The sequence below is a fragment of the Salmo salar genome, chromosome ssa12, assembly GCF_905237065.1.
Source record: "Salmo salar chromosome ssa12, Ssal_v3.1, whole genome shotgun sequence".
Taxonomy (NCBI): Eukaryota; Metazoa; Chordata; class Actinopteri; order Salmoniformes; family Salmonidae; genus Salmo; species Salmo salar.
The window spans coordinates 39650616-39662630 of NC_059453.1; the positions used below are offsets into that span (position 1 = coordinate 39650616).

The window sequence follows — 12015 nt, forward strand, 5'->3', positions numbered from 1 at the left end:
AACAATAGTGCATAAGTATAAACATCATGGGACCACACAGCCGTCATACCGCTCAGGAAGGAGACACGTTCTGTCTCCTAGAGATGAACGTACTTTGGTGTGAAAAGTGCAAATCAATCTCAGAACAACAGCAAAGGACCTTGTGAAAATGCTGAAGGAAACAGGTACAAAAGTATCTATATCCACAGTAAAACGAGTCCTATATCGACATAACCTGAAAGGCTGCTCAGCAAGGAAGAAGCCACTGCTCCAAATCTGCCACAAAAAAAGCCAGACTATGGTTTGCAACTGCACATGGGGACAAAGATTGTACTTTTTGGAGAAATGTCCTCTGGTCTGATGAAACAAAAATAGAACTGTTTGGCCATAATGACCATCGTTGTGTTTGGAGGAAAAAGGGGGAGGCTTGCAATTTGAAGAACACCATCCCAACCGTGAAGCACTGGGGTGGCAGCATCATGTTGTGGGGGTGCTTTGCTGAAGGAGGGACTGGTGCACTTCACAAAATAGATAGCGTCATAAAAAAGGAAAATGATGTTGATATATTGAAGCAATGTCTCAAGACATCAGTCAGGAAGTTAAAGCTTGGTCGCAAATGGGTCTTCCAAATGGACAATGACCCCAAGCATACTTCCAAAGTTGTGGCAAATTGGCTTAAGGACAACAAAGTCAAGGTATTGGAGTGGCCATCACAAAACCCTGACCTCAATCCTATAGAAAATTTGTGAGCAGAACTGAAAATGCATGTGCAAGCAAGGAGGCCTTCATACCTGACTCAGTTATACCAGCTCTGTCAGGAGGAATGGGCCAAAATTCACCCAACTTATTGCGGGAAGCTTGTGGAAGGCTACCCAAAACGTTTGACCCAAGTTAAACAATTTAAAGGCAATGCTACCAAATACTAATTGAGTGTATGTGTCACGTCCTGACCAGTAAAAGAGGTTGTTTGTTATTGTAGTTTGGTCAGGGCGTGGCAGGGGGGTGTTTGTTTAGAGTGTTTCGGGGTTTGTTGGGCTATGTTCTTTGTTAGTCTATTTCTATGTTAGTTCAAGTATGTCTATTTCAATGTGGTGTTTATTGGGTTGACCTTCAATTGGAAGCAGCTGCTCCTCGTTGCTTCTAATTGAAGGTCCTATTTAAGAGGGGTGTTTTTCTATGGGATTTGTGGGTAGTTGTTTCCTGTTTTGTGTTCGTGCACCTGACGGGACTGTTTAGTGTCGTTTGTTGTTTTTGCATACGTGTTTCTTTTGTTTTCCTTCTTTAATAAAATAAGAAGTTGAGTTTACACGTTCCCGCTGCGTTTTGGTCCAATCCCTACGGCGCCCGTGACAGTATGTAAACTTCTGACCCACTGGGAATGTGATGAAAAAAATAAAAGCTGAAATAAATCCTTCTCTACTATTATTCTGACATTCCACATTCTTAAAATAAAGTGGGGATCGAAAGTGACCTAAAACAGGGAATTTTTAGTAGGATTAAATGTCAGGAATTGTGAAAAACTGAGTTTCAATGTATTTGGCTAAGATGTATGTAAACTTCCGACTTCAACTGTATATCATGATTTTTTGCTTGTGTTTGTCCGGAGTGATTATGTGTTTTCATCTTTGCTAAATAAATACCGAAGAAAAGTGGAAAGCCTACTTGAGCACACGCAAAAAAATGTGCTGCGTCAAGCTCTCTCTTTAATCTAATGGATGATGCGATGGAAGATATCAAATCATTCAGAATTGATTTCGACATCCAAGAAAAGACAGTCGAAAGTTCTATATGTTCAGCAAGTAAAGCATTGTTAATTTAATTACCTATGCAAGCTCATTGTACTTTCCCTTGTCGGCGGAACTTTCCCTCTCGTCGTGTCCTCTAAAAGCCAATTTGTGCGCCCCAGAGAATGAAAGGGGTTCTTCAACAAAAAGTCCACAACATTTTTGGCAGCGTTGGCCCTACTACCATTCTGGCAGAGAAAACTGCACACTTGCGCTGGTAGCTAGCTAGCTACTGAAGTTAGCAAGGCAAATTTAAATAAATTGCGCTAACTGAACACAAAATAAAGTTCTAAAACCAAGAAAACAATTTAAATTATACTTCCCTCTCCTGTAAATTGAAAAAACTAATTTGAATTGAATAATATCAAACAAATGCTCAACTATCACTTTTCACTCTTAATCTCTGTCCAACAATGTCACCAAGCTTCTCAACACGTAGAACCCCCATAATGCTCTGTGGCACAATCCCAATACAATTCAGTAGTTTCATTCTATGATCCTAATTCTATGATTGGATGGACAACATGTCAGTTCACACTGCAAAAGTTTTGATTAGTTGGAGGATGTCTTCCGGAAGTGGTCATAATTACCATGTATGTCTATGGAAGGGGTGAGGCCTACAAGCATCCTAGGTTTTGTATTGAAGTCATTGTAGCCAGTGGAGGACAGAAGCGAGCTGTCGTCTGGCTACACCATGGTGCTACCCCAGACTGTGCTGTTTTTTTAAAACTTTTTATTTATTTCACATTTATTTAACCAGGTAGGCTAGTTGAGAACAAGTTCTCATTTGCAACTGCGACCTGCCCAATAGAAAGCATAGCAATTCGACACATACAACAACACAGAGTTACACATGGAATAAACAAAACATACAGTCAATAATACAGTAGAAAAAAGAAAACAAAAGAGTCTATATACAGTGAGTGCAAATAAGGTAAGATAAGGGAGTTAAGGCAATAAATAGGCCATGGTGGCAAAGTAATTACAATATAGCAATTAAACACTATAATGGTAGATGTGCAGAAGATGAATGTGCAGGTAGAGATACTGGGGTGCAAAGGAGCAAGATAAATAAATAAATACAGTATGGGGATGAGGTAGATAGATGGGCTGTTTACAGATGGGCTATGTACAGGTGCAATGATCTGTTCTGACAGCTGGTGCTTAAAGCTAGTGAGGGAGATATGAGTCTCCAGCTTCAGTGATTTTTGCAGTTCGTTCCAGTCATTGGCAGCAGAGAACTGGAAGGACAGGCGACCAAAGGAAGATTTGGCTTTGGTGGTGACCAGTGAGATATACCTGCTGGAGCGCCTGCTACGAGTGAGTGCTGCTATGGTGACCAGTGAGCTGAGATAAGGTGGGGCTTTACCTAGCAGAGACTTGTAGATAACCTGTAGCCAGTGGGTTTGGCGACGAGTATGAAGTGAGGGCCAACCAACGAGAGCGTACAGGTCACAGTGGTGGGTAGTGTATGGGGCTTTGGTGACAAAACGGAGGGCATTGTGATAGACTGCATCCAATTTGTTGAGTAGAGTGTTGGAGGCTATTTTATAGATGACATCGCCGAAGTCGAGGATCGGTAGGAGGGTCAGTTTTATGAGGGTATGTTTGGCAGCATAATTGAAGGATGCTTTGTTGCAATATAGGAAGCTGATTCTAGATTCAATTTTGGATTGGAGATGCTTAATGTGAGTCTGGAAAGAGAGTTTACAGTCTCACCAGACACCTAGGTATTTGTAGTTGTCCACATATTCTAAGTCAGAGCCGTCCAGAGTAGTGATGCTGGACGGGCGGGCAGGTGCGGGCAGTGATCGATTGAATAGCATGCATTTAGTTTTACTTGCATTTAAGAGCAGTTCGAGGCCATGGAAGGAGATTTGTATGGCATTGAAGCTCGTCTGGAGGTTAGTTATCACAGTGTCCAAAGAGGGGCCAGAAGTATACAGAATGGTATCGTCTGCGTAGAGGTGGATCAGAGAATCACCAGCAGCAAGAGCGAGATCATTGATGTATACAGAGAAGAGAGTTGGCCCGAGAATTGAACCCTGTGGCACCCCCATAGAGACTGACAGAGGTCCGAACAACAGGCCCTCCGATTTGACATGCTGAACTCTATCAGAGAAGTAGTTGGTGAACCAGGCGAGGCAATCATTTGAGAAACCAAGGCTGTCGAGTCTGCCAATAAGAATGTGGTGATTGACAGAGTCGAAAGCCTTGGCCAGGTCGATGAATACGGCTGCACAGTAATGTCTCTTATTGATGGCGGTTATGATGTCATTTAGGACCTTGAGCATGGCTGAGGTGCACCCATGACCAGCTCTGAAACCAGAATGCATAGCGGAAAAAGGTACGGTGGGATTCGAAATGGTCGGTAATCTGTTTGTTAACTTGGCTTTCGAAGACCTTAGAAAGACAGGGTAGGATAGATATAGGTCTGTAGCAGTTTGGGTCTAGAGTGTCACCCCCTTTGAAGAGGGGGATGACCGGGGCAGCTTTCCAATCTTTGGAAATCTCAGTCGATACGAATGAGAGGTTGAACAGGCTAGTAATAGGGGTTGCAATAATTTCGGCAGATCATTTTAGAAAGAGAGGGTCCAGATTGTCTAGCCCGGCTGATTTGTAAGGGTCCAGATTTTGCAGCTCTTTCAGAACATCAGCTATCTGGATTTGGGTGAAGGAGAAATGGTGGGGGCTTTGGCGGGTTGCTGTGGAGGGTGCCGGGCAGTTGACCGGGGTAGGGGTAGCCAGGTGGAAAGCATGGCCAGCCGTAGAGAAATGCTTATTGAAATTCTCAATTATAGTGGATTTATCGGTGATAACAGTGTTTCCTTGCCTCAGAGCAGTGGGCAGCTGGGAGGAGGTACTCTTATTCTCCATGGACTTTACAGTGTCCCAGAACTTTTTTGAGTTAGTACTACAGCATGCAAATTTCTGTTTGAAAAAGCTAGCCTTAGCTTTCCTAACTGACTGTGTATATTTGTTCCTAACTTCCCTGAACAGTTGCATATCACGGGGGCTATTCGATGCTAATGCAGAACGCCACAGGATGTTTTTGTGCTGGTCAAGGGCAGACAGGTCTGGAGTGAACAAAGGACTATATCTATTCCTAGTTCTACATTTTTTAATTGGGCATGCTTATTTAAGATGGTGAGGAAGGCACTTTTAAACAATAACCAGGCATCCTCTACTGACGGGATGAGGTCAATGTCATTCTAGGATACCCCGGCCAGGTCAGTTAGAAAGGCCTGCTCGCAGAAGTGTTTTAGGGAGCGTTTGACAATGATGAGGGGTGGTCGTTTGGTCGCAGACCCATTACGGATGCAAGCAATGAGGCAGTGATCGCTGAGATCTTGATTGAAAACAGCAGAGGTGTAGTTGGAGGGCGAGTTAGTTAGGATGATATCTATGAGGGTGCCCGTATTTACGGATTTGGGGTTGTACCTGGTAGGTTCATTGATAATTTGTGTGAGATTGAGGGCATCAAGCTTAGATTGTAGGATGGCCGGGGTGTTAAGCATGTCCCAGTTTAGGTCACCTAGTAGCATGAGCTCAGAAGATTGATGAGGGCAATCAATTCACATATGGTGTCGAGGGCACAGCTGGGGGCAGAGGGTGGTCTATAGCAAGCGGCAACAGTGAGAGACTTGTTTCTGGAAAGGTGAATTTTTAGAAGTAGAAGCTTGAATTGTTTAGGTACAGACCTGGATAGTAAGACAGAACTCTGTAGGCTATCTTTGCAGTAGATTGCAACACCGCCCCCTTTGGCAGTTCTATCTTGGCGGAAAATGTTATAGTTAGGGATGGAGATTTCAAAGATACTGTAGACCTTCATTGCAAAACAGTACATTTTAATCAATTATTTGGTGACATATGAATATATTTAATACAGTTTTATCTAAAAAGGATAACTTGTTTAATGTTTCACTATTTTATTTTCATGAAATTTCGCTGAGGAGAATGGTCCTCTCCTTCCTCCTCTGATGAGCCTCCACTGGTATGTAGACACCTGCTCATTGAACATCTCATTCCACAATAATTTATGTTTAATAGGGATTTGGTCCCCCCATTTGCTGCTATAACAGCCTCCACTCTTCTGGGAAGGCTTTCTACTAGATATTGGAACATTGCTGCTGGGACTTGCTTCCATTCAGCCACAAGAGCATTAGTGAGGTCGGGGACTGGTGTTGGGTGATTAGGCCTGTGTCCCAGTCGGTGTTCCAATTCATCCCAAAGTGTTTAATGGGGTTGAGGTCAGCGCTCTGTCCAGGCCAGTCAAGTTGTTCCACACCGATATTGACAAACCATTTGTGTATGGACCTCGCTTTCTACTCCTGAAACAGGAAAGGGCCTTCCACAAACTGTTGCCACAAAGTTGGAAGCACAGAATTGTCTACAATGTCATTGTATGCTGTAGCATTAAGATTTCCCTTCATTGGAACTAAGGGTCAAGCCCGAACCATGAAAAACAGCCCCAGACCAAACTTTACAGTTGACACTATGCATTGGGGCAGGTAGCATTCTCCTGGCATCCGCCAAACCTAGAATCGTCCGTCGGACGTGATAAATCACTCCAGAGAATGGGATTGCACTACTCCAGAGTGCAATGGTGGCGAGCTTTAAGCCACTCCAGCAGACGCTTGGCATTGCGCATGGTGATCTTAGGCTTGTGTGTGGCTGCTCGGCTATGGAAACCCATTTCATGAAAGTCCCGACGAACAGTTATTGTGCTGACGTTGCTTCCAGAAACTTGGTACTGAGTTTTGCAACCGAGGACAGATGATTTTTATGTGCACTCCCGTTCTGTGAGCTTGTGTGGCCTACAACTTCACGGCTGAGCCGTTGTAGCTCCTAGACGTTTCCACTTCACAATAACAGCACTTAAAGTTGACCGGGGAAGCTCTAGCAGGGCAGAAATTTGACAAACTGACTTGTTGGAAAGGAGGCATCGTATGATGGTTGAAAGTCACTGAGCTCTACAGTAAGGCCATTCTACTGTCAATGTTTGTCTATGGAGATTGCATGTCTGTGTGCTCGATTTTATACACCTGTCAGCAATGGGTGTAGCTGAGATAGTCAAATCCACTAATTTGAAGGTGTGTCCACATACTTTTGTATTTATAGTGTATTTAGAAGAAGTCAGGGACAGGTGGGTTCAAGGTTTTTATTTGAATGAAATTATTAAAATTACAAAATGTAAAACTGTCAGATTGACCATCTTGGCAGTTCTAGTGTTAATGAGTTTTTGGTCATATCCTCCCATTGCTCTCATGAATACAGATTACAGACTAGAATCACTCACATCATCCAATGTTGCATAGTTTGAAGCGGATATTCTCTTGCTTGCTAACCACAATGTATTACAAAAGGGCCCATCTGCTTACCATTGTCATAGCTAAATTGGCTGCGTCTGTATTCTTCACATATTTCAGATCATTTATGAAGTTAATCTTACATCTAGATGTTCCGCTAGCGGAACGCCTCGCCAATATCCAATGATAGAGCGTGGCGCGAATTACAAACACCTCAAAAATCCCAAAACTTCAATTTTTCAAACATATGACTATTTTACACCATTTTTAAGACAAGACTCTCCTTTATCTAACCACATTGTCCGATTTCAAAAAGGCTTTACAATGAAAGCAAAACATTAGAGTATGTCAGGAGAGTACCCAGCCAGAAATAATCACACACCCATTTTTCAAGCTAGCATATGTCACAAAAACCAAAACCACAGCTATACAGCTATATGTTTGAGAAATGGAAGTAATAGGATTTTTAAGGTATTTGAAAATCGCGCCACTGGATTACACTGGCTGTTGCGTAGGTGGGACGATTACGTCCCGCCTAGCCCATAGAGGTTAAAATAAATTTTTATGCGATTATTCTCGTAAAATAGCGATAATATTCCAACCGGGAGACCTTGTTTTCGTTCAAACACTGAAAATAGAAAATGGAGTCTTCACATGCACGCGCGCACCAGTGTCATTGTTCTCAGAACGACCACTTTCCAAAAGCCCTACTGTTTTTCGCCCAGGGACTGCAGAGTTATCATTCCCCATTCTGGCGCCTTCTGAGAGCCTATGGGAGCCTTAGAAAATGTCACGTTACAGCAGAGATCCTCTATTTTCGATAAAGAGGCTACAGAAGGCCAAGAAATGGTCAGACAGGGCACTTCCCATATAGAATCTTCTCAGGTTTTGGCCTGCCATATGAGTTCTGTTATACTCACAGACACCATTCAAACAGTTTTAGAAACTTTAGGGTGTTTTCTATCCAAATCAAATAAGTATGTGCATATTCTAGTTTCTGGGCAGGAGTAATAACCAGATTAAATCGGGTACGTTTTTTATCCGGCCGTGAAAATACTGCCCCCTATCCTAAACAGGATAAACTATTACACAGCAGATGAGGCATCATGTGTTCATATAATGTGCATATTTTTTATGCATTGTATGTGTTTTGTATGCAAAAATAAGGCGTTTGGTCACTGCATTTGTCTTAACCCCTGTGCAGCGAAAAATCATATCGCCATTAGCATAACAAAATTTAATAATTATTTTTTTTCAATTTTTTGGGCTAGCCATCTAGGAACAATCGCATATCACATCTAGTCTTGTATACTATTGTCAATAATCCCTTACCTTTGATTATCTTCATCCTTAGGCACTTCCAGGAATCCCAGGTCTACAACAAATGTATTTTTGTTCGAAAAAGTTAATCATTTACGTCCCAATAGCTTGTTCTTGTTAGCGCGTTCTGAAGGCTTCACCAAAAGTCCCGACGTGCGCGGGGCTACTCTTTCAACAAAATGCATTTTTTTCTTATTTAGGTTCGTTCAAACATGTCAAACGTTGTATAACATAAATCTGTAGGGCCTTTTTCAACGAGAGCTCCAATAAGATTCGAGGGGGACGATTGCATTGTGTTTCAAAACGTTTCGAAAGGGGAGGGTAACCAGGGGCGCCGGCGTCATAATGGTGATGGCCCTCTCCGTGTGACCACGTTCCACAGCGTGTCATTCTGTCAGTTTTCACAGTAGGAGACTCAAATCACTTTGTAAAGACTGGGGACATCTAGTGGAAGCAATAGGAAGTGCTCAATGAACCATAGCTCACGGTGTGATTAATAGGCAACGTGATGAAGTTGAGTTCGCAATTCAGAATTCCACTTCCTGTTTCGATCTGTCTCGGAGTTTTGACTGCCATATGAGTTCTGTTATACTCACAGACACCATTCAAACAGTTTTAGAAACTTTAGGGTGTTTTCTATCCACAAGTATTAATTATATGCATATCCTAGCTTCTGAGTTTGAGTAGTAGGCCGTTTAAAATGGGCACACATTTTTTTCAAAATGCGCTGTGGCGCGCCCTATCCTAGGCGACCGTCAAGAGGTTAATAGCATCAGTAAAATAAACTTCCATTAGGTTTTAGATCCAGCAATCTGCTCTCAATCACCTTAAACTTGATTATACTTTATAAAATGAAACAGATTGTTGTCACTCTTAACTAGTTCATTACAGAGCACACAATCAGCTGTGTTACAGTTGTTGGAATAGGCTTGTTATTTGTGTTTGTTTTGCTAACTTGATGCTCATTTAAATTCTCTGTAGTATCCTTCTTTAAAATATTCATATTGTGATATTCATTCACTCCTGAACCCCAAATTAGGTTATTTGGTAACCCAGTGCTGGGTAAGTATTGGACAGAACATATGCTGGGTAATTTTGACCCAGCCAGTTGATTTGCCTGAATAACGCAACATGTTGGTTGTTTGGAGGACCCAAAAATGGGTTAATTTAATCATCAGTTGTTGTTTTTTTGGTTGGCCCAGCAGCTAGGTATTTTTTAAGTAATCCCAACATTGGGATATGCATTGGCTTTTGAGGAACTAATGCACTTGTGTAGACCTCATTAAAGCTTAAAAAGTGTCTGTTTTCAAACTTAACATTTACAAGAAAGCAGATGAACCAGAATTACATTTACTCTCACGGGAGGCCAAAAATAACTATCTGAAAACCACGCCCCTACTAAGCCACGCCTCTAGTCTTCATATCTGAATAACCAAGAATCAGTAACCCCGCAGTTTTTAAAGAAAACAACCCAAATAAGTGACCCAACGGCAGCAACCCAGCCGTTGGGTCAACCAAACAATCCAGCATTCTTGTGTATGGCAGCCATACCATACTCAAATTTTTTTGGGGTTGTTTGGATGACCCAAATGCTGGGTTGCAGGCATTGGGCCACTTAGTTGGGTTGCTTACTAAAAAAGGCAAGGTTGGGTTGTTGATGCTTGCTCATTGAGATATGACCCAGTGGGTCAGATCAGATGACTGGAGGTGTGGCTTAGCAGATGTGTGGCTTTCATATAGTTATTTTTGGCTACCCGTGAGAGTAAATATCATTCCAATTGATTTGTTCTATTGTATTGTTATCACATGGTATGGTTGAACACTGGCTATTGTGTAGCTTTAATGAGGCTTGCACAAGTGTTCTTTAAAAGCCTGTACTAATCCAATGTTGGCATAGTTACCACTTTGTTACAATATGTAAATATAATGAATTTTTTTTTTGCATTTTTCAAACTTAACATGATGAACAGGGATGACATTTACTCTCACGGTTGGCCAAAAACAAATATCTGAAAGCTATGGCCCTAATAAGACGCACCTCAAAATAACCTAAGGATTACATTAAAAAAGACGCAGCTGCTGGAATATGGTGTAATTGCAGACTGAAATTTGGGGCTATTCTTGATGTGGGTGTTCCCTGATATCAGGAAACGCCAAATTTGTATTAATTTGTTTACATTTATTTTAACAGGGAAGACATAGAGACCTAGGTCTCTTTTACAAATGTGCCCTTTATATACAACATAAATAAACACACATCTATCTATCTATCCATCTATCCATCTATCTATACACAAAATACACATTAAAATACAAAAACACAGTCATGGGAAGTACAAATAAAACATTACAAATCACCCAGAAATACAGTTGCATTCCTCCACAAATAAGTCCCCAATCAATACTTTAAAATCCCTGAACACATTGATACCTGCCATTGGTCAGTTCCGGTGTTATGGTTTCTCGACACAGATGATTTGTTTACATAGTTAGTATAACAGGTTAGTATAACTAATGTGGCAGGTTAGGATCATTAACATGGCAGGTTAGGTGAATTAGCATTTCAGGTTAGGAAAAGGGTTAGGGTTAGCTACAATTGTCACTGGGAGCTCCCGAGGGGCGCAGGGTCTCAGTGCTACAGGCGTCACTACAGACCCTGGTTAAATTCCAGGCTGTATCACAACCGGCCGTGATTGGGAGTCCCATAGGGCGGCACACAATTTGCCCAGCGTCGTCCGGGTTAGGGTTTGGCCATCATTGTAAATAAGAATTTGTTCTTAATTGACTTGCCGAACAATGACAAACATCAATATATGTAACTTGATATTAAGAAATGCTCGATATCAGAAAACACCCTTAAAAAACCTCTCTTGGGTAGGGGGCAGTATTTTGAAGTTTGGATGACAAACGTGCCCAACGTAAACTGCCTGTTACTCAGGCCCAGAAGCTAGGATATGCATATGCATGGTAGTATTGGATATAAAACACTCTAAAGTTTCCAAAACTGTTAAAATAATGTCTGTGAGTATAACAGAATTGATATGGCAGGTGAAAACCTGAGGAAAATGCATCCAGGAAGTGGGATATTTTTGATGTGGGTACTTTTCTATTGAATGCCTATACAGTATGTATTTGGATAGGACCCAAATTGCAGTTCCTATGGCTTCCACTAGATGTCAACAGTCTTTAGACATTGTTTCAGGCTTGTATTCTGAAAAACGAGGAAGAATGAGAACATTCTTTCAGTGGACTCTAAATGAACCAAAGCTGTTTTGAGCGCGTGACCGATTTTTCGCCGTTCGTTGTTTTTCCTTTCTATTGAATACGCTATTATCCGGTTGAAATATTATCAATTATTTAGACAATAGACAACCTGAGGATTAATTATAAACATCGTTTGACATGTTTCAATGAACTTTACAGGTACTATTAGGATGTTTTCGTCTGCATGTCATGACCGCCTTTGAGCCAGTGGATTACTGAACAAAAAGAACCAACAAAACAGAGTTTTTGGGACATAAAGAGGGACTTTATCGAACAAAATGAACATTTATTGTGTAACATGGACTCTTGTGACTGCAAACATATGAAGATCATCAAAGGTAAGTGATTAATTTTATCGC

At 41.5% G+C, this 12015-nt stretch overlaps 1 protein-coding gene across 2 annotated transcripts in view; it reads left to right on the forward strand.

Annotated features, from left to right (window-relative positions):
* mmp24 (matrix metallopeptidase 24) overlaps positions 1–12015 on the forward strand; it is a 105925-nt gene that overhangs the window by 57074 nt on the left and 36836 nt on the right. The window lies entirely within an intron of this gene.